This window comes from Stenella coeruleoalba, assembly GCF_951394435.1.
Source record: "Stenella coeruleoalba genome assembly, chromosome: 18".
NCBI lineage: Eukaryota > Metazoa > Chordata > Mammalia > Artiodactyla > Delphinidae > Stenella > Stenella coeruleoalba.
This window is the reverse complement of record NC_137164.1, coordinates 18,982,438-19,001,834: the sequence shown is the minus strand read 5'-3', so window position 1 is coordinate 19,001,834 and position 19,397 is coordinate 18,982,438. Positions and strand designations below refer to the sequence as shown.

At 40.4% G+C, this 19,397-nt stretch overlaps 1 protein-coding gene across 4 annotated transcripts in view; it reads right to left on the bottom strand.

Annotated features, from left to right (window-relative positions):
* Nucleotides 1–19,397, bottom strand: part of MED4 (mediator complex subunit 4) — a 204,543-nt gene that overhangs the window by 48,248 nt on the left and 136,898 nt on the right. Inside the window, exon 1 of one of the 4 annotated variants that reach the window (XM_079903456.1) lies at nt 3,981–4,742. The exons of the other annotated variants lie outside the window; for them this stretch is intronic. The gene's annotated coding sequence lies outside the window, so the exon portion shown is untranslated. Of the gene's footprint in view, nt 1–3,980; nt 4,743–19,397 lie in introns of those variants that run through there. 4 annotated transcript variants of the gene reach the window in all.

Below are 19,397 nucleotides of genomic sequence, written 5' to 3'. Positions count from 1 at the left end.
ACTAGTCTATGCAGCTCTCACACAGGCACTCCTGCCTCTAGGGACAGCTGTTTCCTCTGCTTGGAAGAGGCTCTTCTCACTTAAAGCTACCTTTTCTTGCTAGATTCCTCTCCAGCCCTCTCCACGTCCCACTTCCTGTATTGAGCCTCTCCCAGCTGTCTCAGCGCACAGTCATCACTTTGTTCTTTGGCCTCCTACACCACTCGCCTAGCACTTGGTCATTTCTGTGGTTTATCTGTTTATCCATTCAGCTCCCCAGCCCCATTGCTGGACTTTGTCCAAAACAGTCAGCCTTCACAACGTGCTCATGAACGATGATACATCTTTACAGTAGAGTGGTTTAGGCATGCCTGATGCGAGTTCATGTTTGTGTAATTTTTAAACCCCAATGGAAAATTTCCCATGGTTAGCACTTTTGAAATGCAGTAAATCCTTAATGTGTAATTGTTTTCAAACATTATGGATTTGTTTATTAAGGAGGCATGAGGAAGAGGACTCATCAATCCTGGGGTAAAAGGAAGGACACTTACTAGGGAGAGAGAGGGGAGCAAAGAGCTGATTCACATGGCCCTCAACTCACACTGGTGTGACCGACTCATCCCGTTTCCCTGGGACTTTGCCAGTTTTAACACTGAAAGTCCTGTGTCCTGGGCAACTCCTCAATCCCAGGCAGACCTGGACAGTTGGTCACTTACCAGGTGGCCAATGCACATTTTGACAAGAAGCAAATGCAAGTTTTAAATAATGGACGGAGTCCTCTTTCTCTTCTCTCATCACAGAGACTGGTGCCACAGCCTCTCCAAGGGCACTCCACTCTCGGTGACAAGTGGAGGAGCAGGTAATAATGCCCAGTTCCCAAAAAGGAGCCTTGGGTTTAATCAACTCTCTTCACTTCAGAAGCAATCTCGGGCCTGGGAGGACAAATGGTCAAGGGAAAAAGCTTTGTACGGAGTTCTCACAAAACAGAAACTAAAAGGAATATTTGGAACAGGAAACAGAGACCTTTATGGCATGATTCCCAGAGGGAAAGTCAAAGGCAGAGACTCAGGAAGGCAAAAGTCCAGAGTCCACGGGAACTCCAGCTTACACTGAACATTCCATACCAGGCCTGCTCACTGCATCTCCAAAGCATCTGTTTTGATAATGTTGCCGGGTAATCAAGCCAACTGTCACAATTCGAGGGGCTGGATGAACAAGACTGGAATCTATGACTACCAATACGTCCGAATGTTGCAACAGTCAGCAGTAAGTATTGATACATTCTGAGCAACCGAAATCTCCCACACTACAGAATAGACACATTCTGAAAACCCAAAGGGGCCTGAAATAAGTGTCACAATATAGACACCATTAATAATGGTACACAGAAAAATCAATTCAAGCTCTATAGTTTGTATAATGATAAGGATATTTTTCCATTATAAAATATCAAAATTAAACTTTCTAATCTGCATGAAATGTATAGCCCAGTAACTCAGAATCAAAAAAAAAGCATAATTGGGAAATGGAAATTTTACTGCCTGTATCTCTGTGTATCACTCAAGATTAAGGTGGAGCTGATTTCTTTAAGTGTAGATTCCTTTGACTGAAAATGCACACATGTGTCCCAGTACCAGCGCAGGCTAGGCAACTTGGCGGGGAGCTGAAATTTAGGGTATACAGTGCAGGGATGGAATCTTACCACCAGAGGGTATTCTTTCCTCCTCAGGACTGTGGGCAAGTTTATGTAACCACAAACTAACCCTACACCAGCCCCGTAAAAATGGGCCAGGCCAGATCACAGGAAAGTGAATTAATTTATAATATTCACGCAAAATTCCCTCCTGCCCTCCTGTTTTACAGAGTATTTACTTTCTTCAGCTGAGAGAATCACGATGGCAGCAAGCCAACCTACACAAACTGTAGAAGACAGATTACACCCCTCCTGCTGGTCAAAACAAGAGAATAGTCATTTAGGAAATTAGCCCAGGTGGCTATTTCTGATCATCCCCCTCGGGTGGAGCAGGGCTTTCAAGAAAGGGAGAACGCACTGGCTAGAAAGAAAGAGCAGAGGGATTTCAGGGGCAGCGGTGCCTCCTGCTTGAATTTTGATCTAGGCTAATTTGCAATTGAAAAAGTCGCTGTCTCATTGGCGACCAGAAAGCCTAGGAAAGTTACCAGAGAGATCTGACAAGGTCCAAAGTCAGCCAGGGAATCTGTCCCAGCCCATTAGTACACCAAGTTTAGAAAGCAAGGCCCTGGAAAGATGCCCCAGGGAGATGCCCAAGGGAGTCAGTTTGAATCCGGCCAAATGCTTACTCCGGAGAAAGGAAGACTTTGTCCCTTCTGGCTTGTTCACTGCCAGCAGCTCCGTTGGGGAAAAGGGCTGTGAAATTGAGAAATATGGGATATTAGGTCATCTGCCCAACTGAAGGCAGGTTCAACAAACCCAAACTTCAAGTCAATAAATAGTTTCCTTTTTTTTAAATGATCTTAAATAACACTTGCTCATTGCTAAAAATTCAAACAACACAGAGGTAAAGTAAAAAGTGAAGCACTTTTCGCTCACAGCCGGCCTACTCCCTTCAGCCCCGCTCACCAGAAATGCTCACTGTGGGTAATTGGCTCATAGTTTTCAGGGCTTCCTATTTCTATGAGTTACAAAATATCGATCCGTCTACGCTAGCTTTCCATCTATTCATCCCATGCGCTCTCAATCATCCATTTGGGTTTTTTTTTTTTTAATTGTTACTGTTTTTTGTTTTGTAAAAAACAGAGATCCTAAAATAGATATTATTCTACTTGAGATGTTCACTCCATAAATCATTGCGTTTTTCCAGGTCTACCCCAGTCTATTTAGCAGTGACACTGGGTTGTCACATTGTGCAGATGCGCCATAGCGTTATTTAGCCAGTACCTTGTTGATGGACATTTATGTTGCTTCCAATTTCTTTTCCTATTACAAAAATGCTATAATACAATTCTTAATTAAAAGAAATATTTATTTATTTATTTTTGGCTGTGTTGGGTCTTCGTTGCTGTGCGCGGGCTTTCTCTAGTTGTGGCGAGTGGGGGCTACTCTTCGTTGCGGTGCGCAGGCTTCTCATTGCGGTGGCTTCTCTTGCTGTGGAGCACAGGCTCTCAGTGCACGGGCTCAGTAGTTGTGGCGCACGGGCTTAGTTGCTCCGCGGCCTGTGGGATCTTCCCGGACCAGGGCTGAAACCCATGTCCCCTGCATTGGCAGGCGGATTCTTAACCACTGCACCACCAGGGAAGCCCAAGAAATAATTATTAATGGGTATGTTGTGTTAAGGCTCAGACCTTGCCTGTGCTAAGCCCTCTACAGGATGTTAAGGTGAATAAAAAAAAAAATTTTTTTTTCTTTTGCCTTCTTGGAGTTTGCTCTCTAGTGGGGAAGAACTATAAACATCTAACTGACATAAGAAAAAAATGACTTAAATACTAAGAAGTTGAACAAGTAAGATATTCAAACATATAACATATTCCCTGACTAGGGAGCAGAGAGAAAGGAGCTATCCAGTTCTCACAACTGGGATTAGAGAAGGTCTCATGAGTTGACTTCATCTATGTAGGGATTTGCTTTAGGGTGTTTGATATAGGCAAGTTGAGTTGGAAGCTTGTAGAACTCTTAAAATCATGCTGTTGACTGGGACAAAGGACTCCATGATTTTTGCTTTTGAATTTCCTTTAACAAATATAATCTCAGATAGGACTGGGAACACTCTGTCCTTCTTCTAAGTTCGTTTTGCTGGGTTTAGTCTACAACTTTGTCTGATAACCTGAAAATTCATTACAAATATTCAACTTGGTACTGCTTTTTGCTCTATCCTCAAATTTTCTGGGCAAATGTGTGATCTCCAAATCAAGCACATCACAGCTGAATTATCTGTTACATCTGGTGTGACTGTCCAGAGAAAGACATTTTATCAGTACACTAAATCCAACAGTATGTTATAAAAAGGAGACATGAAATAACTCACCTGTGATAACAAACCTCTTTAAGTCAGAACCTTCCCAGCAATCGTGTAAACATGCTGAAAGGAGAGGTTTTCTCTTTAAGCAATCTTAATTAGCAGGTCTTTTTCTGATTAACATCTTCAAAGTGCTTTGAGCTCCTCCCCAGATGAAAGGTCCCATGTGAGTACAAATTATCATTATGCTCACAAAATGCGTACACTAAATGCAGGAAAAGTGCAAATGATTTACCTCCATAGCCTGCAATGCCCTTGAGACACTTTGATCTGCCAATATAGCCATCAATTATTCTATATCCTTTTCTCTCTAAATGCATGCATCAAAGCATTCTCATGCACACCCTTGTAAATCCAGCTGTTTATTCCAAAACAGTTCCTCTTAATTAACCCTGTTTCCTTTCTCTTTTGTTGGCAGCTGCCGATTCAGCTTTTCTTCTGTTGGGGAGAAGGTACAGGCAACCCTGGCTTTGGAATGGAAAATAACTCCATTTTTTTTTCTCTACAAACAGGGCCACATCAAAGATGTATATTAATAAAGATTCTCTGATGACCTGGAAAAATGCATATGATACAGTATGTGAAAGAAGCATGATACAAAAACGTAGAGAGTGAATGACATGTACACACTGCTATATTTAAAATAGATAACAAGGACCTACTGTAAAAAATATAAATTAATTTTTAAAAAACCAACAAAAAAAGTAGAGAGTATTATCTCAACTATAATATGAATAATTGCTAACACGAATTGAATTCAACCACGCCAGTCAGTAAGCTGAATGCTTTACCTATGTCATATACTTTCAACTTCACTATGAGGTGAAAACTATCATCCCCCTCTTAGAGATGAAGACGCTGAGACAGGAAGTTTAAGTGATGGGGTTCTGTCCGGCACTGTCTGGCTCCAACCTTTAAGGACGGTCATGCTGCCTTTTAACAGTGATTGTGCCTAGACAGAGAAATTTGGGATGATTTTTTCCCCCAACTTTTTACACGTACACATTTTTTAAAAGAAACAAAACTAACATATTAACGACATGAGTTAATCAAATAAAAATGAAGAGGGCTACGTCGCCCTTTATTTATGGGCGTGATGACTTAGGATAAATATAGGTAATGTGTCATCAAGCTCAGAGTTCTCTGGATCTCTGCTTCCTTATCTTTAAAATGACGGGTTGAACCAAGAGGGCGCAGAGCACCTTTCAGTTCTAACATTACTTTAGTCCTTTCGTTTCTGCTTATGCTTCAAAGATGGCACTTTGCTTCAACAATAAGTAGATTCCAGTTTCCTGAAATCTGCTCAAAGAGCTCTGTTAAGTACCAAAGGAAGAACCATGGAACTGAGTGTTACGTGAATTCAGTTTGTGAGTCATCTTTGAACACCAGAGAAGAATAAAGACTATTTATGTTAATGATAAATATTTTATAAGTATTAATTAATGTAAAATTATTAAGTAATTATAAAACTATAATTGTGAATGAAGAATAATATATTTTTTCTGATCTAATTCTAGAGTAAAAGACAAGTTGCATTGGAAAGCAGGACCAGGTCTTTTTCTGACCGGGGTTTAGTTTGGACATGTCTAGAATACAGGAGTAAGAAACCCTTTGAAAGAACATGAAGGGTGTGGGTGTCTGCAGCTGCAAGGAGCATTTGATCTTTTCTTGGAAAATAAGTACCTGCAACACGAAGGAAGGTTGCTCTTCCCCACAGAAGGACAAGTTCCTCAAACAGGAAACATGTGGCACCAACCATGAAGAAAGGACAGAACCATCTGTAATGCTATAAATATTAAGATGCCTGGGAAGCATGAAGAATTTTTATTTCTGGCCACTGAGCATTACATTTATTTATTTATTTTTTCTACTTCTGAGCGTAGCGTAGTCTTTATTTGGAACTCTTTCATGCCCAGTATTGTATTTTTCAACACAGGGAAATGTAATGATTCAGCACATAATATTAGCTCAATGAAGGAAGCATATTAACATTTAGCTTTAATTAGAAGTACAGTTTTTTTCTAAGGTAAGGCTTAGGAACAGTACCCTTTCCATAAATAATACCTGGAATTCCATTTTCTACAGAACCTAGAATCTTTATTTAAACCATCAATTTTAAAAAACCTTCCATGGATCAAAGATTCAGGAATAAAAAATGAAATAATTTTTATACTTGAAGAAGACATGGAAGAATTTCTTTATAAGCCTGAAGTGGGGAAGACCTTTCTACTACAACTAAAAGTCCAGAAATCATAAATGAAAAGTGATAATGTTATGATAAAGTTAACAATGTAACAATTGAAAACTTCAGTCTGGCAAAAACAAACCACAACAAAAACACACACACATTTTTTTTAAAAATGAAAGATTAACAACAAACAGATAAAAACAAGTTTGCAATTCATATCAAGATAAAAAGTCAATGTAGCAGTGTATGAGTTCCTAGCAATCAATAAGGAAAGGATCAACAACCCAGTAGAGAAAAAAAAGGCAAAGAAAATGAACTGAGAGTTCACAGATAAAGAAACACATATGGCTCTTAAACCTAAGAAAAGATGCTCAGTTTAACTCATAATGCAAGAAGTGCAAGATACAACTATTTTAAGTTGTTTTGCCCTACCCATCAGATTGGCAAAAATCTACAAATTTGATAACACACTCTATAGTCAAGATCTTGAGAAGGAAAGCATTATGGGTAGAAAAGTAAATTGGAGGGCAATTTGGAAATATCTGTCAAAATTACAAATGCACACAAGCCAAGGCCAGTTTTAGGACTCCTCACTTGCACAGGCCCCTTTCCAGGCCCTGAGAAGAGTCTCAATAAGTTTTCAACATATTATGTTGTTTTTGAAAACTTTGCAAAAATAAGATTTTTAATCACGATTGGTTAAGACCACTGTTCCCTTTCCACTCAGAGGCCCTCTCTATCACACTTTTTCTTGTGAAGTGTGGCATTGAAATGGCATCAGGAACTTTTGGGGTCAGGCTTAAGGGAAGTTGACTTGGAGATACATTTAGTTTGGATTTAGTAAGATATATTTATGTGGTATGCAGTCACTTCCATTATAGCCAGGTTATCGCCTGATATCCTGGTGTAAGAATGGTTTCCGCCAATATTCCTACCACGCACTTTGCCAACTACCTGCCATTCCGACTAGAAGTTACAGGGTCAGGAGTCATATTGAAATATGAACATGTCTTATGGTGCCTGATACCAGAATTATGTAGGCAGTGGAAAAGAAACAAGGCTTGAAATACATGGAGCCAGAAGCCAATCTGTGGAAAATTCTTTTAATCATTAGATATGTAAAATTATAAGCAGAATATTTAGTTTTTAACAGATATCTGGTCAAAATGGATACTCTTGCCTGTTAGGGTATACTTGACAATGTAGCAATTATAAATGCACCATGTATTTACAATCTTTTTAAAAATGAGAATCATGTGAAATAGAATTTACCAGAATGTCTGTCGGGCACAAATCTACAGCAGCACTACAAACGGCAAGCGTGTTTATGAGATTTGAATGCTTTTGCATTCCAACTGTCAAAAAATAATTTTAAAAATTTCAATCAACCATGCTAAAGGAGAGCCTGAATTATCTTTCTGCTTTCTCTCTTTAAAATGATATTACAGGGGCTTCCCTGGTGGCGCAGTGGTTGAGAGTCCGTCTGCCGATGCAGGGGACACGGGTTCGTGCCCCGGTCCGGGAAGATCCCACATGCCGCGGAGCGGCTGGGCCCATGAGCCATGGCCGCTGAGCCTGCGCGTCCGGAGCCTGTGCTCCGCAACGGGAGAAGCCTCAACAGTGAGAGGCCCGCGTACCACAAAAAAAAAAAAAAATGCTATTACAAAATTGTGGCCACATGAAGAGGTAAAGTGTAAGCAACCAAAAAAGAGAGAGAGAGAGAGAGAGGGAGAAAGACAGCATTATAGAGATATCTCCAGTAGTTAATTAGTAAAACTATTATGTTATTTTTCAAAATATTCATGGTATTTTTTAGCCTTTCAAAATTAGGAGTCTATTGTGATTTCCTTTCTATATAAATATTCATTTTCATACCTACTTTGAATTGGATAATTTTGTATTCTTTTTCTTAATGAAGACCCACAAAATTATAATCTTCAGGCTCCACATAACTTGAAGCAGTCTTTGTAATTATCCAATGCCCCAGAAAACCTCAAATGTGGGAATTTATCTTAGAGTTGTTCTTGCACATGTCTGCGCAAGGTTATTCAGCCCCAAATTGTAATAGAAAAAGGTTGAACTCGGTAGGCTGAACAGATTATGGGTACAACCATATAATGGAATATTATACAGCTCTAAAAAGGGGGCATACTCCATATTCTGATATGGAAAGGACCACAAGATATATTTTTCAGTGAGTAAATCTTGATGCAAAACAATGTGTACAATATATCACTTTTTATTTTAAAAATAAGCAGGAAGAATGGGAAAATACATTAACATTTGTTTATTTGGGCATAAATAGGTTCTGAAGTTGAATAAAAGTGATCACAGGGAGGGAGCACCGAGTGGAACAGACACAGAGGTGGGAATTAGATTGTTTTTTGTTTTTTGTTTATTTTGGTCGCACCACGTGGCTTGTGGGATCTTAATTCCCTGGCCAGGGATTGAACCCGGGCCCACAGCAGTGAAAGGGCCAAGTCCTAACCACTGGACTGGCAGGGAATTCCCTGACAACTTTTTAAAATGTCCATTTAGGGACTTCCCTGGTGGTCCAGTGGGTAAGACTACGTGCTCCCAATGCAGGGGCCCAGGTTCAGTCCCTGGTAGGGGAACTAGATCCTGCACGCATGCCGCAACTAAGACCCGGCCCAGCCTAAATAAATAAATATTAATATTTTAAATAATGCCAATTTAGTCGCTCATTAGCTATCAGCCTTAAATTCATCATATCTATTCATTTCAGCACTGTTTATAATAGTCTTCAATCAAAAGAGTTTTGAAAACAACCTGAGTGAATTTTATGTAAGGATACAAGAAAACATAACACCAATGAAAATATTTAATTATATGAAAATTTTAAATTTCTGCACTTCGAAAGAAATAAAGGCAAACAAACTTGGGATTTATTATCTTTAATATCCAATTCACACAAAAGGAAACTCTTAAAACTACTCAATAAATAATGAGCAATGAATATGAATAGGCTAGCCAAAAATGAAGAAAACACATAGAACTATTAAACTTGGAAGTCATCGTTAGCTTCTCCTCTGCTACACCCCCAAACCCAATATATTGCAAGGTAGTGTCCATTTTACCTCGTAAGTATCATTGCCGTTGTCACTCTCATTACCCTAGGCCAAGTCACAATTTTCTCTCATTAAGGCCAGTGCAGTACCCACTAAATGGCTTCCCTGCACATTCTTTAGCTCCCTGTCATTTCATTCTCTGCATAGAGAGATCATTTTTTAAAAACTAAAAATATCTCAAATACACTCTTCACTAACCTCCCATTTTAAAGATAAAAAATCCTTTAAGGCTCCTTCCCAATCCCAGGCCTTTAAACAATTATGTTTCCCCCACCACCCAAACCCCATTCTCACTCTTCAGCTCTCACCTGAAAGCTACTTTCTCAGGGAGATCTCCCAGACTAGGCCATGACCCCCCATACAAATTCGTAAAATACCCATGCAGCTCCTCCACGGCACTTAGCACAGGTGTAATTCTAATTCACTGTATGAAAAATTGGAGGGGGTAGGGACTGTCTCTCCCAGTGACTCCACCAGGGCAGGGCTGTCCTGTGAACCACCATATCCCCAGGACCTAGCACAGCATCTGACATTTGTTGAATAAATGAATGAGCATCGCTGACAATAAAAAATATGGACCTTACAACAACTAGATACAAATTTAGCCTATAAAATTGGTAAAAGTAAAAAGGAAAGCCAATGTCCATTTGTCATTAGCAGGTGTGCAGAACCCTTCCCCGGTTACTAAAAATAAGAATAAAAAACATGTAACATAAAACTTATCGCCTTAATTAACCATTTTTAAGTATATAGTTCAGTACTGTTAAGTATATTCACATTATTGTGCAACGTATCTTGAAAATTTTCATCTTGCAATACAAACTCTATACCCATTAAGCAACAAACCCTCATTTCTCCCTTCCTCTGCCCCTCACAGCCACCATTCTACTTTCCGTTGCTATGAATTTACTTTAGATAGCTCCTGTAGGTGGAATCGTACAATATTTGTCTTTTTGTGACTGACTTATTCCACCTTTAGTATAATGTTGTCAAGATTCATCCATGTTGTAGCATGTGACAGGATTTCCTTCTTGTGAAGCCTGAATAATATTTCATTGTATGTATGTACCACATTTTGTTTATCCATTCCTTCATCAATGAACATTTGTGTTACTTCTACCTCTTGGTTATTGTAATAACGCTGCTATAAACATGGGTGTGCAAATATTTCTTTGAGACCCTGATTTCAATTCTTTTGGATATATTCCCAGAAGTAGCATTGTTGAGTATCTTTTTTCTTTTTTTTTAAGGTGAAATTCACATACCATCAAAGTGAACCGTTTCATTTAACTATTTCAAAGTAAACAATTCAGTGGCATTTAGAATGTCCACGACACTGTGCCACCACCACCTCTATCTAGTTCCACAACATTTTTATCACTTCAAAAAGAAAGGTCATGTTCGTTAAGCAGTTGCTCCCCATTCTCTCCTCCCTCAGCCCCTGGCAACCAACAATCTGCTTTCTGTCTCTATGGATTCACCTATTCTAGATATTTCCTATAAATGGAACAACACAGTATATGATCTTTGGTGTCTGGTTTCTTTTACTCAGCATAATGTTTTCAAGGTCGATCCACATTGTAGCTTGTATCAATACATCATTTGTTTTAATGGATGAATACTATTCAACTATATGCATATGCCATACCTTGATTAAACCATTCAAATGTTCATGGCCACTTGGGTTGTTTTCATCTTTTGGCTATTGTGAATAGTGCTGCTATGATCTCCCACCTTTTTGATGGGCATGTAAACTGGTATTGAGCAGACTGACCACCGAGCCTGCTGGGCCCACATCCAGAGATGGAATCTGGCAGGGACACTCCACCATGGCACGTTGGCTGGGACTGACCAGTCAGTGCCTCTGCCATTAGTGGTTAAATATTTTGAATAATTACGAGCAGATTACCATAAAGTGAACACAGGGGGCATGTTCTTGCTTCTCTTAAACCTACAAAGCCTGCAGTAAAAATTCAACCTAAAGAGCCATGATGACTGTTAGTTGAGCCAATCATATTGCTTCTATGGGGAAAGTGAATTGAAAATATGAAGGGAAGTCGATAAGCTGGCAATGTGAGCAGATGAGGAAACAGATGAGCTGTTAACAGCAGATCTCTAGGGCAGAGCTTCCTGGGCTGCAACTGCTGATGGGTGACAAGGTGACAAGCTGGTCCCCAGAGCTCCCCTACATCCTGAATGACCTCAGCTGCAGCCTATGTGGTTCAGCTAGTTCTTGTTCATTCTGTGATGTTCCATGAGGTCTGGCTTTATGGCTTGGATTCCTGCCCTGAATATTTCTGCAGTTGTCATTCCTACAAACTTCCCAATGACTGAGGTAACTTGAGTGATTCCTTGCATCCAAATATGCCTCAGGAAAACACCTCTGAAAAGAAGTTAGATTGTAGCTATCTAGAGCTTTATAATCAGTCCTACTCTTTGATTCAGCAGTTTTTGTCTGGAACCGCAAACTAAGGCAATAATCCCAAAGTCAGGAAAAGCCATGTGCACAAAAAAGTTCATCTCAATTTTAGTTTAATGCAAGAAATTGGAAATGTGTGTCCAATTTAAGAGAATGTGGAAAAGAAAAAGGAAAAAAAAGAGAGAGAGAAGTATCCTAATTTTATTTAATTATTTAATTTTAAATTAGATTAAAAACTTTAATTAATCTAATTAATACTTTATTCAGAATTACATATAATTATGTTAACATTGACATATTGTTATATTACAATCTTAATTGGAAAAAAGCAAGAAATATATATTCACGTGAAAAATATTCATAGAAAGAAATGGTACAATAGGAATAGTGATTCCTAGTCATACTGAGTGAAAGACACAGAAAAACAAATACCATATGATATCGCTAATATGTGGAATCTAAAAAAAAGGGTACAAATGAACTGATTTACAAAACAGAAGTATAGTCACAGTGTAGAAAACAAAGTTACGAAGGGATAAGGGAAGGAGGGATAAATTGGGAGATCTGGATCGACATATACACATATATACTACTATATATAAAACAGGTAACTAGTAAGAACCTGCTGTGTAGCACAGGGAACTCTACTCAGTACTCTGTAATGGTCTATATGGGAAAAGAATCTAAAAAAGAAGAGTGGATATATGTATATGTATAACTGATTCACTTTGCTGTACACCTGAAACTAACACAACATTGTAAATCAACTATACTCCGATAAAAAAATTTTTTTAAAAAAGGAATAATGATTACCTTTGGGTGATTTTTTCCCCCCTGCATTTAAAACTTTCTAACGAAATGTGCATGTGTTGTTTTTATAATGGAAAAAATGCTTAAAAAAAAAGCAGAATACAACATAGCTTTAGAAAAAAATTAATCATCCTAAAGTGATCTTTACTTATTAGGAAAGAGGGAGGGACAAAGCTTTCAGTGTGAGTAGAAAACTCAGAGAAAAAGATCTTGAAGATTGAAAGGATTTGGTCTCCAACATACTCCTCGAGAAACCAGATGGGACTTGGCTTTCCTAGAAGGTTCAGGATACTGCCTTTTGTGGCAAGGACAAAGAAAGGTTGGGGTAGCTAAGATACTACAAGACTCTCTGACAAGTCTAAGCCCTTCAGGGCCGAGAAGGGCCAAGACACAGAGCTTATTAGAGAAAGCTTGGGCCAGATGGCGGTTCCAAATGGCCAGACTTGTCATTTTTCCATGTGGGTCAGAAACATATGCCCATGATGCAGCAGAGTAGCGAGACTACAAGAATGGCAGGCTATGGAAACTATTTGAACATTTGTTTCATATGAATTTTATTGACTCTTCAAACATGCTAGTAAAGAGTACCCCTCAGCTGCTGAGTAAGCATTTGTAGTTTGTACAATGGCCAAACGGGCCAAAAGCTGAGGGTTGGACCTGTTTTTAAAATAAAGTGTCTTGAAATAGTTTAAAAAGACAAAAAAAAAATGTCAGGGAGAGATCTGGTGGTTAATTAATTCATTAAACACATACTCATTGCGTGTTTACTGTGTGCTAGGCACTATTGTGAGCCTTAGGGAAAAAATGTCCTGTGCCCGTGGTGCACATATGCTATGGTGGAGGATTACAAGGTGGGGAGAAGGGGGACACAATAAATAAGAACAAGTAAATTATACAGGATGTTGGACAGCTGTGGAGAAAATAAAACAGTGGGAGGAGTTAAGGAGAGTCAGCTGTCAGATTCTTAAGAGTTTCAATAAGGTGAATCAGGAAAGGTAGCACAGGGACATCTAAGCAAAGATGTGAATAAGATGAGAATACACCTCAAGGAAAGCATTCTGGGCAAAGGGAGCAGCAAACACAAAAGCCCTGGGTAGGACTGTATGTGGCCTGGTCAAGGAACAGCAAGCAGGTCAGGGTGGCTTGGAGCAGTGACCAAAGGGAGGGTAGTGAGGGTGGGTCAGGTCACATAGAGTCTTTTTTTCTTTTTTAACATCTTTATTGGAGTATAATTGCTTTAAAATGTTGTGTTAGTTTCTGCTGTATAACAAAGTGAATCAGCTATACGTATACATACATCCCCATATATCCTTCCTCTTGCGTCTCCTTCCCGCCCTCCCTATCCCACCCCTCTAGGTGGTCACAAAGCACCGAGCTGATTTCCCTGTGCTATGCGGCTGCTTCCCACTAGCTATCTATTTTACATTTGGTAGTGTATATATGTCAATGCTACTCTTTCACTTTGTCCCAGCTTACCCTTCTCCCCACCCAGTGTCCTCAAGTCCATTCTCTATTTCTGTGTCTTTATTCCTGTCCTGCCCCTAGGTTCTTCAGAACGATTGTTTTTATTTGCAGCGAGGTGGATGGCCCTAGAGTCTGTCATACAGAGTGAAGTAAGTCAGAAAGAGAAGAACAAATACTGTATGCTAACACATAGAGTCTTAAAGCCCGTTGTAAAGAGAACAAAGGGGACAAATGCACCAGCAAATGCTGACTAGCTGTGGAAGCTGATAAAGGGAAACGTCGCAAAGATCACCCTTAAGAGTGACTGGGGCTAGGTGGTGTCATTAGTGAGACAGGAAACACAAGATGAGGAATATATTTGTGCCAGGGAGGAAATTAGAGGAGACAAAGGGGAGAAATCATTAGTTTGTTTGGATGGTAGTTCTTTTGGGGTGCAAATGGGGCCCCAGAAGTTAGAGATGGTACCTCAGGAAACAGGTCAGGATGGAGATGCAGTTGGTGAATTACCAGCAGATAAAGTGGTGCTCGAATTATGGAGTGAAGGAGTGGATGACCAATAGCAAAGGCTAATAAATGGCTGTTGAAACAACCTAGTGAAACTGCTCAGGAAGTGAGCTGGTTAGGTTCTTTTGCCATGCAAGGAACAGATGAGTGACCTCGGATACTGAGGTTAGAGCAAAGCTGCACAGGAAGCTAGAACACATTATTAAATAACAGCAGGACTCGGGGAGCCTGAAAGTTCATGAGGATACACTGTATTTCTTGATCAGGCTACTTGTTCATGTGCCCAGCCCAGGCATCCTTATTGTCACTGAGCTACTCTCTGTCTCTGCTTCTACTGTTCCTGATATAGTACCTCTCTGTCCTGCTCCCTCTCCTGCCCTTGCACTCTGTCCACATTCCTCAGGAGAAATGATCTCATTCATGTGGCTGGTTATGACACATTACAGAGAACATCTGGTTAACGCTCTTGAGCCTGGGTAGCTCCCAGGTCAACTCACAGCTGCTGCCTCTGGATCGGGTGCCCGTCCCTTGTCCAGTCAGCTGTGGCCAAGAGATACATGGTACCAGGCGTGGAAAGAATAACTAGTGAGTCACCAGATGGGGGCTGTACCATGGCAGGTACTCTGAGGCTTCCCAGGAGTAGCAAAACTAGAAGTATACGGCATCAAGAAGGCCAGAAGAGGAGAGAGTCTTAATCAGACAATGCTTACAAGTATCAAATGTAGCAGAGAAATGTAATAATTAATAGTAATAATAATAGCATCTATCACTCTGAATGCTTACTGTGTATCAAATGCTATATACTAAGTGCTCTATATAATTATCCCCCTTAATTTTTACAATAGCCCTGTGACATAGGTATCCTAGTGCCGTTTTGAAGAAAGTGAGGTCCAGATAAATTAAGTAACTTGCCCACCACGTCTGGTAAGTAGCGAAGCTGAAATTTAAAGCAAAGTCTGTCAATATCCAGAGATCAATGTATTGATTTATCTGCCAACATAATATATTGAGTGTATATTTTGCACCATACATTGTCCTAGGCACTCTCTTGGAGCTTCCATTCAGAGAGGAAGCCAGTCCCTAAATAGGTAAACAAACAAATAATATAATTTAAAATAACAATAAAAGGCCACATGAAATAAAACAAGATAATAGACTATGAACTGATTGAAGATGGGAGCAGGGCACTGTTCTAGATAAGATGGGCAGAGGAAGCTCCCCTTGAGGAGGTGACATCTCAGAGAAGACTTGAGTGATGATGAGAAGGAACCAGCCATACAAAGACCTGGGGGAAACACTCCAGGCAGGAATGACCCTTGTGCTCAAGAAACAAAATTAGGCCCGCGTGAGGGGAGAGAGGGAGAACTTAGAAAAACAGGCAGGAGGCAGATCCAGTAGGTCTTAAAGAAGCCTGGCTTCTAGTCTAATCATACAGGGAAATAACTGGAGAGTTTTAATCAAGGAAGCGATAGCATGGTTTAAGTTTTTAGAAGACCAGTTTGGTACCATGTGAGAAACAGAGGGAAGAATCAAGTGGAGAAGTCTAGGTAACGGATGACAGTGGCTGGGATGAGGCAGCCTTGGAGAGAGTGGGGAGTGGTTGGAGCACTGACATCACTTGCAGACTGATTAGCTATGGAGGATGAGAAAAAGAGAGGACTCAGGAATTGTTTATTTTAATAAGAGTGATAATAGTATTGCGAATACATACAAAAATGCCTTTATGTTTTAGAGAGGCAAAATGAAAAATTTGAGTTAAATGTCATGATGACTGCACCTCACTTTCAAATACTACATCACAACAAAAGTAGCAAGTGAAATAAGCACGGCTGATGATGGATCTATGGGTGTTCATTAGACTATTTGCTCTACGTTTCAGTATGTTTGAGCTTTCAAGACAAAAGTTTTGTTTTTTTCTAATGACTTTAGGTTTTTAATCTAAGCAATGCAATGAGGTCATTTTTACTGAATGGAAAAGGTTGGAGACTAGATTTGAGGGTGGGAAGGATCAAGAGGTTTGCCCAAGTTTAGTTTGATATGCCCATTATACATCCAAATGGATATATTATGGGCATCAAGATAGGTTAAGTCTAGGGCTTCCCTGGTGGCGCAGTGGTTGGGAGTCCGCCTGCCGATGCAGGGGACACGGGTTCGTGCCCCGGTCCGGGAAGCTCCCACATGCCGCGGAGTGGCTGGGCCCGTGAGCCATGGCCGCTGAGCCTGCGCGTCAGGGGCCTGTGCTCCGCAACGGGAGAGGCCACAACAGTGAGACACCCGCATACCAAAGGAAAAAAAAATTAAAAGATAGGTAAGTCTACAGCTCAGGGGAAATGTCAGGGCTAGTGTGGCACAGACTACTAGTTTCCTACCTGATATCCCCTCTTCTTTCTTAGTAACAGAACCCGGATATTTAGGTAGGTGAAGTGCGATCTGAAATAAAGACTACATTTCCCAGGCTTCCTTGCAGCTCTGGACAATGAGATGTAAGCAGAAGCTTTGTGAAGAAACTCAAAGGCTACTTCAAGGAAATTGACTCAGCTGGGTCAATGTGTCCTCCCTCTTTTCTCCTCTCTGCAGTCTGGAATGTGGATGATTTAGCTGGAGCTCCAGCAGACATCCTGAAATAATGGAGTACCCCTGAGATGGAAGCCAAGGGCTAGGATGATAAAACACATAAAGAGAAGTTCCAGGGTTTCTGATGACTATCAAGCTACCGTACCCCATACAAGTCCTAGTTTGCTTTCTTTAAAATTTTTCATATATTGAATAAAAACACACATATTTTAAGTCACTATTATTTGGGATTTTTTTCTGATGCATGCAAACTAAACTATCCTAAGGGTTATAACTGGAAATATAGATTTGAGAGTCAGTATCATAGAGATGGTATTTAAAACAATGGGATTGGTGAGATTACCAAGTAGAGACTGGAGAGAGGAGCAGTCTTGAGATCAAGTCCTGGAATCAAGGCTTAGAAGTCAGACATAGAAGGTGGGACCAGCAAAGAAGACTGAAAAGGAAAAGTGAAATAAGTGGTAAACCAGGAGAGTGTGCTGTCAACAGAGGCTAAGAGTAGAAACTATTTCTGGAATGAAGCAGGAGTGAACTATATCAAATACTACTCGGAAGTGAAGATGAAGACAGAGGATTGACCATTAGATTTAGCAAAACGTAAGTCATTAATGACCTTGGTAAGAGTCATTTCGGTAGAGTGATGCAGACAAGCCCTACTGGAGCAAATTGAAGAGAACTGGAGGTGAGAAAGTGGTGAAGGCAAATACAGATATCTCTTTTGAGATGTTTTACTATAAAGAGGTGCAGAGAAGAGGTAATGGGGTTAAGAAAGAATTTAAGATGAGCAATATTAAGGCAGGTTTGCAGATCGATGGGGGTGATCCAATAAAGGAGAGAAACTGATAATGCAGGAAAAGGTAATCAATGGCAGAAGGAGAGTCCTTGAGAAGGAAGATGAGATAGAACACAGAGCACACCAGAAAGGTTGCCTGTGACACACACGGACCTTTGGGAGAGGAGTCTAGGAAAGCGGAGGAAGCAAAACCCAATTGTGCGAGGGGTTCAGGAGTGAATACGGAGTGAGCTGAAAATGACCCAAGTACAATGACAGTAATGGCTGCCCCTGGGTAACACAGAATTGGGGATGATTTTTTTCCCTGTGCTTCTTTCTGCATTTCTGTGACTTGTAAATTTTCGAGGAGTACCTACCACTATCATAATAAGAAAAAACTTGAAAAAAGTGAGAGAAAGGGGAAGTCAGCAAGTGTGTTCATTTCTGTCTATCTTGGAACTAGGCCCACCTGTGGGAAGACAGGAAGTACAAGCTAGACACAGAAATGACCCTGCATGAAGGACTTGTTTAGGACAAAACCATTTCTTCTTTTTTTTTTTTTTTTTTCCGGACGCGCAGCCCCAGCGGCCATGGCTCACGGGCCCAGCCGCTCCGCGGCATGTGGGGTCTTCCCAGACCGGGGCACGAACCCGTGTCCCCTGCATCGGCAGGCGGACTCTCAACCACTGCGCCACCAGGGAAGCCCCATTTCTTCTTTTTTAATCTGTCGTCCCCTCTCTGTTGGGACAGATAAAGGAGGAAGTCCAGTTTAGCAGGCAAAACACAGTGGCTAGAGTCATGGTGGTTGATCAGAATTGTCAGTGCCCAGGCAGACTCCTGGGGCCTTGATAGGTGGGCAGAGGATAGGAATGGGGCATCACAAGCAGGTGAGGCTTGGAAGTCAGCACTAGAAGTGTCTACCTGCAGGCAGCCACCCAACTGGAGCTCAAGAGCAGAACTGGTAGAGTCAGAGGGGGCTTGGAAGAACAAAGCTAAGGCCAAATAGGGCCCATCACGGTGTTCCATGTAACAGGCCTCACACGTATGAAGGTCTCTGCGCTGGTTATTGACAAGCTTCATATACATTACAGAGAGGCACTAAGAGGACTGAAAGAAGGCAACTCTCATCCTACAGTTTGGAACATGCCTCCCATTACCAGACCATTCATCTGTCATGCATCATGAATTAAGATATTCATAATCCCACAATTACCTGAGGAGCAGCACAATGATATTGCATAATATATTTTTGTTTGTTTCAAAATCACTGAGTTTTTAAATGGAGATATTTTAAAAATACCACATTTAAAATGAACCTTGTTCTAGTATTTATTTTTATCTAATTAATAGCCTTTAGTTTTTAGAACAGTTTTAGATTTACAGAAAAATTAAGTAGATGGTTCAGAGCTCCCATAACCTCCCCTCCCTGACTCTCACACACAGTTCCTTTTATTAACATTTTGTGTTAGTGTGGTGTATGTGTTACAAGTGATGAACCAATGTTGATACATGATTAACTAAAGTCCATAATTTACACTGAGGTTCACTGTGTTGTAATTGGTCTATGGGTTTTGACAAGTGCATAGTCATATATCCACCATGACAG